Source organism: Pygoscelis adeliae, unplaced genomic scaffold, assembly GCF_000699105.1.
Source record: "Pygoscelis adeliae isolate BGI_AS28 unplaced genomic scaffold, ASM69910v1 Scaffold267, whole genome shotgun sequence".
Lineage (NCBI taxonomy): Eukaryota > Metazoa > Chordata > Aves > Sphenisciformes > Spheniscidae > Pygoscelis > Pygoscelis adeliae.
Window position 1 is genome coordinate 5,262,313 of NW_008825150.1, and position 11,733 is coordinate 5,274,045.

An 11,733-nucleotide genomic window follows, 5' to 3' on the forward strand; every position below is an offset into this window, starting at 1 on the left:
ACAGTGCAACAGGTCAACAGAGTCATGGTCTGTATTTGATTTCTCCTTTTGCATTGTATCACCAAGAGTACTTATTTCTTTGCTCATTCACATCCTACATCTCTAACATAGCCACATGAAAGTGATGTATGTTGGGATTTAGGGACCAATTACATTTTCATTGACTATTCCAATTGATTCCATCGTTGTTTTAATGCTCCCAAACCTTCCCTTTTATACTTTGCTTTCTAAAATCTGATGTAAAATAAATTAACTTCCTGGTTTAAATCTCTACAAAGCCCTTATATGATATAAACATTTAGTTCTGTATAGAAATCAGTTTGTTAAAAATGACCTCTTGTGGTGTATTGTGTTCACTCTGGCTTTAAGGCCATCATGTGTATCTGTGAGAACAGTACCAACTCATAAGCACAAGTATGAAAAAACAAAAAAAAATGCTATCATCTCCCATTTTTGAATGGTTTCTATTTTTCTGTGTGAAAGAATGAGGCATATGAAAGGTGAAAAAGTGAAACCCATTACCCAAAAGTGTTTTCAAAAGCATAAAATAAATAATTGAACACACTGAGATTTTTTTATGATCAATTTCAGTTATAAAAATTATGGCTGTTATTTCTAAGAGGAGTCGATAGAAAAAATCAGGGAGCATTGATTTTTAAATTGACTTTTTTCATTTCCTACTGCTTTGTATTTTTACTGGATATATTCCTCTCTGTCCTAAAAGGAAACTGGAATGGTGAGAACGTATACTAGTTAGTTAGTTAAACTTGAAATTTTGGAAGAAGTTACCCTTAAAAACATGAATTACTTATTACTACTATTACTTGTAAATGAAATATGGAGTCTTTTCCTCTTTAACTTGCAAAAATATTCTTGATTTTTCAATAAGTACTTCTTATATATTGTCTAGAATTCCTGCCTCCACACAATTAGCCCACACCTTGCCTTTTGAAGTTAGCCACCCAGACTAGTTTGGGTTTTCTTTTTTTGTTTTAATTTGCAATAGAACTAGGCTTCTGCTTCAGTCAATGGAAGAAGGCATCTCCAGAGCTGACCCATTCTGTCCTCAGCCAGGTGAGCTGAACTACCTATCTCCTACATTGCTTCTAGTGGAGCCTAGACAACTTTGATTCCTAGTCCAGGTTCTCCAGCGTAGCTAGGCTACATGCTTGACTTTTAGGCATGTTAGTGTAGACAACGTCAGTTTCTAAACTGGAATAGGAAGAAGTCCACCTTCATTCTAATTTAATGGCAATTTTCCCTCCCAGCTGTAACTTCAATGTAAATAATAATGCTTCTTCCAGAACTGACTGTATATTTATCTTAAAAGATTATTTTCTTGCATATTCATCTTAGCCTATTAGACCTTCTGTAATGGAAACTGTCCTTTTCTTACTTGCCTGTACAACAGCTAGTACAGCAGGGTCCGACATAATAAAAAGTAATAACTTCAGAAGCGTTTTTCTAGATTACTGTCAAAAGTACAAATGATAAAATGGCATTCTACAACTCCAAGGAAGCTCAGTATAATTACTCTTGCCTTCCCACAAGAATTTAAATAACATCATTAGTATTATTTATAAGGTCTAACATCAGTATTTCTGCATCTCAATTCTCCCACCTTGCCACCTGTCAAAAGTGTGCATTTGAGATATTTCATGCTCCTAATAGACTGTTTTTCAGAAATGGATACAATCACCTCCTACAACTTTCACAGGAAAATTTGGCAGAATGTTTAAAATACAACTTTTTTTTCAGTTAAGGAATCATATTATCTCATTGTATTTTTTTTTTTATAAATGTGTGTCTTTAAAAAAATGAAACAAGAGCCTTTAGGTGCTGAAATGCTTGTCTGGTGCTCCTTCTAACTGAAGCCTGTAGTGCAATATCTGTCTGACAGCTGCTCATGGTCGAAGTTTATTTAACAATTGGAAAGCTGTCACAGCAAACGTGAGCTCCCATGACTTAAAGAAGCAGCAGTCATTTTTATTCTGCAAAGGGCACCAACAGAAAGCCTGTACAAAAGGTTAGTTTGTTCCTATCGTTATTAGTTTGGCAGGAACATTGCAATGGATGTTCCACTGAAAGGTGACTACATTTTGAGTACAATTGATTTTAACTCCCTTCTCCCACACACAGGTTTTCCCCATATCAAGCAATGACTAGACAAAAGGACTGCTCACATGCCTTTCCACAGCAACTTTGAAGTGATTTGAATGATGAAGGGGACTGTCTGATTAAGGACAGACAGACACGGGTCATTTACTGGGGAATTAGCAGGTACAACCCTGCTGCTGTCGCCTGTGCTCTGATCGGATTGATGAAGAAACAGCCAGAATACTACAGAGCCATCCATCCACATTACACTGGTAGCCAACCCAGCATAACAGCTATTTTGACAGCACAGAAAGCTTTTTTTTTCCTTTTTTCCTTTTTTCTTTTTTTTTCTTTTTTTTTTTAAAGTAGGACAATTATATTTCCTAAAGTCAGAGGATTTTCACAGGTACACCCCTAGTCACGCTCCAAGTGGAACTTAATATAGCAGGTGCCACACTAAGCAATCTTTCTTTTAACTTCATTAAAACCTATTTTTATGTTAAACCTGTATACCAAACTATACTTGCAGAACAGAGCACTGCTCAATTACAAGGGCAAAAGAAAACAAAGAGATCTAGATGTAGGACAGCCTGGCTATAACCTTTAAAAAAAAAACTGATGTAATTTTTTTTCTGCTGACTTCAAGGAAAGTAGATTCATGTAATTATATGCCACAGCTTTGTAGACCGCTCACACTAATTTAAGGTCCATTAGCTGACTTCTGCTTGGATAATGTTTTATAATCTAAAGAGGCAGGTGTAGAACTTAACTCTGCCAACTGAAGTCACTTGGTATGTTGGAGATCCACATTCAGCTCTCAGTTAAGATTACATTTTGCTCAAGTTTCTGAATAGTTCTTGCATACAAAAATAACAACAATTAAAGTAATGAAAGCTGTAAGTAGCAAGAGGAAAAAGTGTTTTCAAAATAGGTCAATATTTCTTAGATTATCAAAAAGGAAAAAAATACTTACATTCCTCCCAATTCAATAGAAAAGTGGTGTTTGAAAAATGAAGATAAATGAGATTAGACTCAGAAACAGTGAGAGAGCAAGTCTTGCTTTATTTTTTCAAGCTAACCCCACTCTATTTTCTTGCTCAGAAAAACCCTCACTTTCAGGATCAGATGCTTTTTAGAAGATTTGCTGTCAGTGAAGGAGGGGGAAAAGGCTACAAAATTATCATAAAAGCAAGATTCTCAACCATTCTTTGTCCCTCTTAGGCAACACTAAAGGGCAAACAGAAACTGTTATTGTAATTTATAGAAGGCATGTGAAAGAAGAACATATGTTACAATGGAATTACTAACCTTCTACACAGAAATTACCCGTGTTGCTGCATTTATACCTCCTACTGCAAAACTACTGAGTTTTAATACCACTATATATTTTGATGACCTATTAAGCTGACAGTACTCGTATTTCAGATATGTGGGAGGATGGATGGATTTATAGAGAACCAGACTTTGGAAGGAGTAATAAAGGCAGGTTTTGTGAAATACTGAACAAATTCTCATAGTGCTAAAATCCCACTGATTCTAAATCAGGGAAGGAAAAGGGTTGGATATGGAGAGACTGATGCAAAGATCACTAAAATCCCATGGTTATCAGACCAAGCTCTTCAATCTCCACTGCATAGCCAGAAAATGAATAAAAGAGGGTTATGTAATTTAGATATGATATAAAAACAAATTAAGGCAAAGTAGTCCGTATAAGCATTTGTGAATTTTCCAGATCTTACTATAGGATTTGTAACAGTCCAATTAGATGCCACAGAGTGGAGGAGATTTAAATTCATCATCTAGAGACATACTCACCTCATTCTATAACTTCTATGGTTATGAATCCCTCAGGGCGGTGTACAGCTTTCCAATATTCCTCTTTCTGTTGTTTGGAAATTTGCTAATGGACTATGTGAAGGTATGACAGCTTACAAGTATAGTATAGATACTATATATAGTAAATAGCAATTTGCAAGGAAGTTAAGGGTTCGGAAATTTAAGTGAAAAGGGGCATGTGCTGCAAGTGTTGGGAGATCCCACTTTATTCCAATGCGATAATGATACAGGCATGTATAACCACTGCCAGCTATCTGTTGAAAATGTATCACACAATTTTGTATAAATGTTTGGAAGATCTTTTGTGTAATAAAAGCAAAGCACAGATTAATTCATGACATTTAGCTACTGCATGTGTGAGGAAAATAGGGAAGCTATGCTATCTCTGTGGAGACATGGATGCACAAAATGCATCATCTACTCCATAGGCAAAGATATTTCCTCTGTTGACAAGAAGAAGAAAAAATAGTACTTTGTTTATTTGCCCTCTTTGACTGTCTTATCTGCCCAAATGTCACAAGTTGCTGGCCATGCAGTCTGCAAGGACTTTCCAGATATAAGACAGTCCCAAGAGCCAGGGCCAGAGGGACCCTCTTGCTCTTTCCTGTTTTCAAAATGTAAAATCCGTGCTTGACATAGTTATTTTACATTTGTCAAACTGAAACATTTGGGGAGTAAGATATAATTTCTGTGTCATATCTGTCATTCTGTAGAAAGGGTCAGTGTAGACAGAAAACTCTTCAGGATACATTTGATTTTTACTAGCAGACATTTTAATGTTTAGACTTGGGATTTTTAAGCTCTTGTTTCACATGTTTAAGCCATCCAGTCACAGAAGCTATTACAATTTTCTATTTTTTTTCCAAACACTCCTTCTCTGCATAAACACGGTTCCTCTCCGTCATAGCCTTCACAGCACAAGCACGCAGGAGCACTCACTAATGACTGCTCTACCAACTGCTCTTTCAAGGAATCCCTCTGCACCACAGATAAATGGGGCACTAGGAACCCAGTGATGCAGCACTGATACAGACAGAAGGAGGAGGAATGGCCCCCTGATTTGGCCAGCAGCTCAGGAGATTTAAGTTCCACCACTGACTTCCAGGACAAAGTCAGTGGCAAGTCAATAGCTCATGGCAACTGAAGGGCAGATCTGTCACACCCCAGTGACTGCCTATGATGTCCTAACAAACGGTTTGCTTCTTAATATTGAGTCCCAGTGGCAGGTTCCAGGATGGAAATGGTCAACTGTGGATGGCACCATGAGCTGCTCAGTGTTTCCCCAGTTCCTAGAAAAGCAGAAACCTTTCTCCATCCTCACCCAGAACTTCTAGACCCAACTAACTCCTTCACCCTGACATCTCTTTTGTAGCCCTGGAGCACAGCTTGAATGGCTGTTGTGCTCTCACCTTCCAACAAAACCTTGCCTAAATATCTCCATCAGAAGGCTTCAAGGACGGATCTGGGAACAGCACCCTCTGACCCAGCAGCTGGACCCACTCACTGCTGCTCAGTCCCATTGAAATACCTTCTCCTCATGTTTCAGTTCAGTTCTTTATCTGTAACTGCACTTTCCACTTTAATAAGTGTGTGGTAGATTCTCCAAAGCATCCAGATGTTAAACAGGAGTGACCAAGTAATTCCTTAAATATGGCGTTCACTTTCAAGAGCCAGGATCGGGTCATGGTCATATTATTTTATAAGCTTGTTCAGTATAAACCAAGTGTCTGACAGGTGTTTAGCCACACATGTTCATAATTACAGCTTCTGCTTCACAAATATTTCCCTTCACTTTGCCAAAAGTGTTCTTTTGGAGTCTAAAGCTTCCTAGCAAATAACATGAAAAATATCCTCTAATGGAAATTACTGTTGCACAAAATATCATTTAATAATTTAAGCTCAATCTTTAATGTAAGCCTGGCAAATAGAATCAGCTGCAAAATTACTATAAGCTGTAAAAAGAACTTAAAAATTATTATGTTTTAATTATGAAAGATTATAGTGCTAAAACAGTTTAACAGAGAAGACATAACAAATTTTCAGCTCAAATGACTGTCAGTAGTCCTCAGATGTGTTTCATTAAAGGCTTTTACAATCAGATATACATCTAGTACTGTTTATTGCTTAGCATTGAAAAAACAATCAAACACTCAAAATCTAGTTACCATTTCTGTGACTGAGAAATATAAATTAAAAATGAAAAATCCCTACTTTGTTTCTAATCTGTACTAGATGAAATGCAATCATTTTGTTTTAAACTGCAATGTTCTAACATATGGCCTAGCATATAGATCTCATGGAGGAGCAGCCACTGGAGAGACCTTGGTGTATTTGCCCCATGGTAGTTCCCCCAGATTAGCACCTAAAATGCCTCTCATCCTCTCTTTGCTTCACCTCTGATAACTAGTATTTAAAGTGTCCAACGCAATCTGGACTAAGTTCATTACTCAAGTACAGACATAGATACACCACTAAAATCATACATTCTATTTGGTAAAAAGGAGACCAAAACTGAATCTCACATACATCACTACAGTTATTCTAGTACTGTAGCAACGGAGCCTGGATTAGAAGCTGGTCCCTATGCAAAGTAATATGTAAACGCTGCTATCTTTTGATGTGTTATATATTATACGGTAAGTCTATTAATGGTATAATGCCTTTGTAGAATAAAAAAGCATGTCATAAAAATGATTGAAAAATAAATCTCAGTGTAATGGAACTTTACAAAGTGCTTAACTGCACAATTTTGCTAAAGCGTTTCAGGCAAAAAAAAGATTTTATCAGTTGTGTTTAACATATCACACTCATAATTTAACCATAATTTACATTGAAATTACTTTTTCTCCAAACTAATAAGCATTACATTTTAGCCTCAGAAAAAAAGTATAAGGAAATTAAAATATGGCATATTGGATACCAGTAAAGAAGAGATTAAAGGAAAAAAGAGTGAGCTTCATATAAACCAGGAACATATTCAGAAACTTATGCACATTCATCCACACGCATGTGCACCAATTCAACTCAGTGAGAATTTCATCTGAGCCACCCAATTCGTGCCATTACCATTGCAGTATCTTGTTTTCATGCATCTAGAGTGCAGAAGCTACACATATGGGCTGGATGTGTGTGCTCTCCATACTGACTAAACTATACAGGCCACCACAATAAGAGACGTATATTTACACCTTAAAGCATGCAATTAGGTTGATCTGCTGTTTGTGGTAGAACATTTATCTTTTTTCATAATATATATGAAGAAACCATAGTATCTAGGTATAACTGTGTGAAAATAGAGACTGCATAATGTCTACATAACGCAGCAACATAATATCACTGTACTGTGAGACGGTATGATCACACTGGATTCAAAGCCAGCCTCATCCTGACAAAGAAATACAGGATCAGACCTTAGACTGAAAAAAAATTACTAAAGTAATATAAAATAAATAATAATTCAGATAAAAATTAAAACTTGAGCTTTTCTTTTTTTAGATTATCTACCATTGAATGTATACAGAGTAATCCTTTTTGGTTTAGGTTGTACAGCACTGAAGGTATATACTTAACAGAAAAAAAAACAGAGAAATGACCATACGCCCATCTCATTTTGTGCCCACATACACTTCTGAGGAAGTGAACAGCAAAACTTCCCTTGAGTTTAGCAACACGTGGATACATTCTTAAATCAGTGTATCTCTCTGTCTTTCAGGGAATTGAGGTATAAATCAGCACCTGTCTTAAAAATCAGGGCGTTTGGGGTTTGGTTTTTGGGTGTTTTTTTTTAGTGAGAAAAATGGGTATTAAAGTACTTCACCTCTCATAGAATATATTAGGTAAGTGCAACTCAGGCAATGACATTACATCAGCAGGGAGCTCAGTTGCCCACTTCTCTATATTTATCTGAGTGTCTGATGTGGGTTTTGGTTGTGGCAGCAGGAAGTCCAACACACAGGACTGACACTAGCACCAGCAAATCATTGATGTGACTGCGCCAGAAGCTTTGCTGCAGCGAGGTACATGAGCAGGTGAATAATTCCACCTAGGCAAGTGGCACTAGTCATATAATTTCAGTACACAGCTGAACTGGGAGTCTGCACTGAGATCCCGTACAGCAAGTCTACCTTTCCTGTGTTTGCCACTTGCCTAAATGAAAAAGTTAAATGTAAAAATAGGGGGATGCTTAAAGATAAGCATGCATTTATGCAGTCTGGAAGATAGGGCTTGATTGTATAGGGAGAATCTTCCTTATAACTCTGTATGAAATTATTATTATTATTATTGTTATTGTTATTAAAAAGATATGTTGCTTATAATGGCCATTTAATATGAAACTCATTTTGAAAATATTCTATGATCATTCAAGCACTGAAAAAAGCAACAAAGGTTGGCAAAAAGTGTAGGGTTTTTTACACATCTATGAGCTGTTCGCTACCAAGCTTCAAATTTTATAAGCTCCTTTAAAATGCAGTTTTCTGTGATGTTAATCCCACTTAGTTTAATAATGACAAGGATTCATAAATAAAACATCTATCAGATAGCAGAATGCCACCTTCTGATAAACCCATGTAGTCTAAGGAAAAAAAAAAAAAACTGACTCCAACTATAGTCCATCAATGTAATGGTACTCTTCTTCTAATTTATGATATTTTTTCAAATTATTATATCCTTTAAGAAATATTTGTTGTACAGTGTACTCCAACACTCAACTACTTACTTGAAAGCTGCACATCCAAATTAATCAGCTGTTTCATTTGCAAATATATTCTTCTTTTCAAAGTCTGACTTCCAATGTGCAAAGCTGTCACCTCCCTAATGTGCCACTGCTATGGCATTTGTAGTAGTAGCATTTATAGTAATGAAGAGACGTTTTTTTGGAAAGACCTAAATAGACTCCATCTTCTGAAAGATAGGCACTATCGCATTCAGTGCTGCCATTTAAAACAAAAAGTAAAATATCACGACAAAAGACGCAAAAGATGCAAAGCAGAGATTATTGTATGAGCAAAAGACTGGCACAGAATGTTAAGTTTCTACAGAAATTAGCATCAAAATTAGCATAGCCATGCTGTCTTTAAATTCTTTCTATTTCACAAAGTTGCGCTGAATTACACTGAGTTTTTGCTAAAGGCGCAGCTGGCATGTTGTGGTTCCTGGGATGCAAATGCATATTAATAGCTATTTGAAAAGGATAATAGTATACAAGAAAATAATCGATGCATTCTTTTCCTCCTGTTCAAGAGGTTATCAATCTGTTCCCACAAACACTGCAGTTTTCTGTCTTGAAAACAGTTTTGAAAACTGTCTATTACAATATGAGGTCCAAATCCATGAAGTCTTTGTACGTTAGCAAGCCTAGGGGAGGTCAGAACTCCTGATCACAGGATCAGGACAGTGTCTGCACAGGCTGGTGCAGGTGGACCTTAAATATATTCAAATCATGACTAAGTTTCTCCAGGGTGTTAGACAGACCAGCTGCATATCAGAAGTGCTAGTGTACTGTAAAATACCAGAAAAAAATCAATGCAATTACCCTGTAAAGAACCAGCAGCAACCAAAACCATATTTCAATCTTCCACTTTACAAAATTAACCTTTTGAAATGGCTAGTGTCAGGCTTCACAGGCCAGTTCAGTCATGAACAGCTGTGCAGGTCTTCTATTTCTGTTGTAATCCTCCAATAGTGATATATAGTGTTTTTCTTAAATCTGCAGAAACTGGAGATTGAAGGATAATGCTAAATGTCATTATTGGAGTGATATGAAAGTCTCAGCTTCATTCTTTAAAAGAAAAAGAACTCTTACAGATAGCTCACAAATTACTTACATAAACCTTTAGAAAAATAGGAGTACGTGCTCATGACGTTTGGGCTTCATTTTTGAAAGCCTGTTTGATGAGACTGCAAGTGTTTGATTCAGAAAGCTCAGGCACAGAAATGGTTTCCAACTGCGCACGTGGGCCAAAGGGCTGTAAGGGTCAGTTCACAGCAAAGCTGAACAAGAATGACATTAAATTTAATTCAGCTTTAAAACAATGCCTTCTCAAAGAGGCTTCGCTCTCCTTTCTCAGGCTGGGGTAAATGCTCTAAGGTCAGGAGGCCACAATGCTTGTCAGTGCATTCAATGCACATTAAAAAGACAGGCTATTAAGGAAAAGTCTCTGACATTTACTTGGGAGCCAACCCTCCCCTCTTCCACTTGTCCCCTTCCCCAATTGCAACACATTCTCTAATTAAGCATCAATACAATGCAATATAATTGAACACATGTAGTAGTCATTACCAGGAATTACCCATTCTCCTATCAAATCAGAGTGTACAGAAAGGGCTGTGTTTGAAATGGGTGAACTTAATTGCCCGATGGTCCCCAAGAGGAATGTACAAATAGATCAAGACATCACACACGCACAACTGATCTCAGCTCTGACACAAGCTTTTTGTCACTCCCTCATCCATCTTTGCTTACTAGGGTTAATGGTGGCTGGAGTCGACACCGGACAATTTAATAAATAAGAGCATTGGACATGTTTCAAATGAAGCATACCAGAATGCAGACTGTAGTGACATTTTGATTAAAGGCCCATACATAGCAAAGACTTTTTATGAGGCAGCTGCTTAAAAGACAATCTATTTGAGTAAAAACAGAGCAAGGTAGCTGGTATCCCTTGGTAATTTACTGTGAAACATTTGTTTGCTTCACAACGATCTGATTCACAATCATTGCACTTGCACGGTTGGTTGATTAAATCAGTATCTCTAGCAGTCATTACAGTGAGCAAAGAAAAAAAGTCAATTGCTAAAGTAATGCCCCTCTGTGTTATGCAAAATAGATAAATCACAAGAGTGCATTCCATTTCCTTTTCCAGCACCTCGTTATCTGTTTCCATTTCCCAGTATAAAGTACTGGAGTTTTAAGTTACAGAGTCATAAATAGCATTTAATTAAGAAAAGTGTTAATCCAGAGCAGTGTTGATAGCTGTTCTGAAGGGAGTGCACTACCAAGAGTTTAATAAACAATTGCAGATTCACTGATATTGATCTAGGAAAGGATTGATTTCCTTTTAAAAAAAAAAAAAAGAAAAAGAAGGGTATTCAAATGGAAACAACACCAGTAATTTGAATCTGATCATGCAAAGAATACAACCCACTCTCCACCTCAGGCTTCCTCTCCCTATGCTGTGATCTGCACTGTGACAAGCAAAGAGACGCCTTGGTTCCAACCTGGGCTATCAGAAGTAACTAACGAGTATTTAAAAGGCACAGATATGAAGTATTCAGGCAACAGAAAAGAGGAAAGTAAGAATGAGTCTGGCAAGCAGGGAAAATGTCAACTCTGGAGGGTCATGCTGCATTTATTTTGGCCTGGATGGGTGTCAGTAAGTAGAAGAGAGCTATAGCTGGCAGGGACGGAAAGCGGGACTGAAGGGACAGCTCTTATACTGGAAAAGCACAAACTAGAAGATTGAATTGCTTAATTTAGATAAATCTCTGTGAACAAGAGCATTTCAACTTTTTTAAAAATTTTATTTTATTTCTAAAATGCTACCCTAGGCAGTTTCCAAATTGCTCAGTGAAAAGGCTGTCGATATCATTAGAGAAAGATGAAGAAGCCTTTTAAACTAGGTGCAGTTTCTGCATTTCTCTTCATTGTCATGACTGTAATACAATTTTGCTGTGACAACATACCAGATTCCAAGGATACATTGAATGCCTCGACAGCTCTGAATATGTAACATTCCCCAGACGGAAGGGAAGGCAAAAACTTCAGTACAACTGTGTTCTCATGTTCACCATAAAGATAGT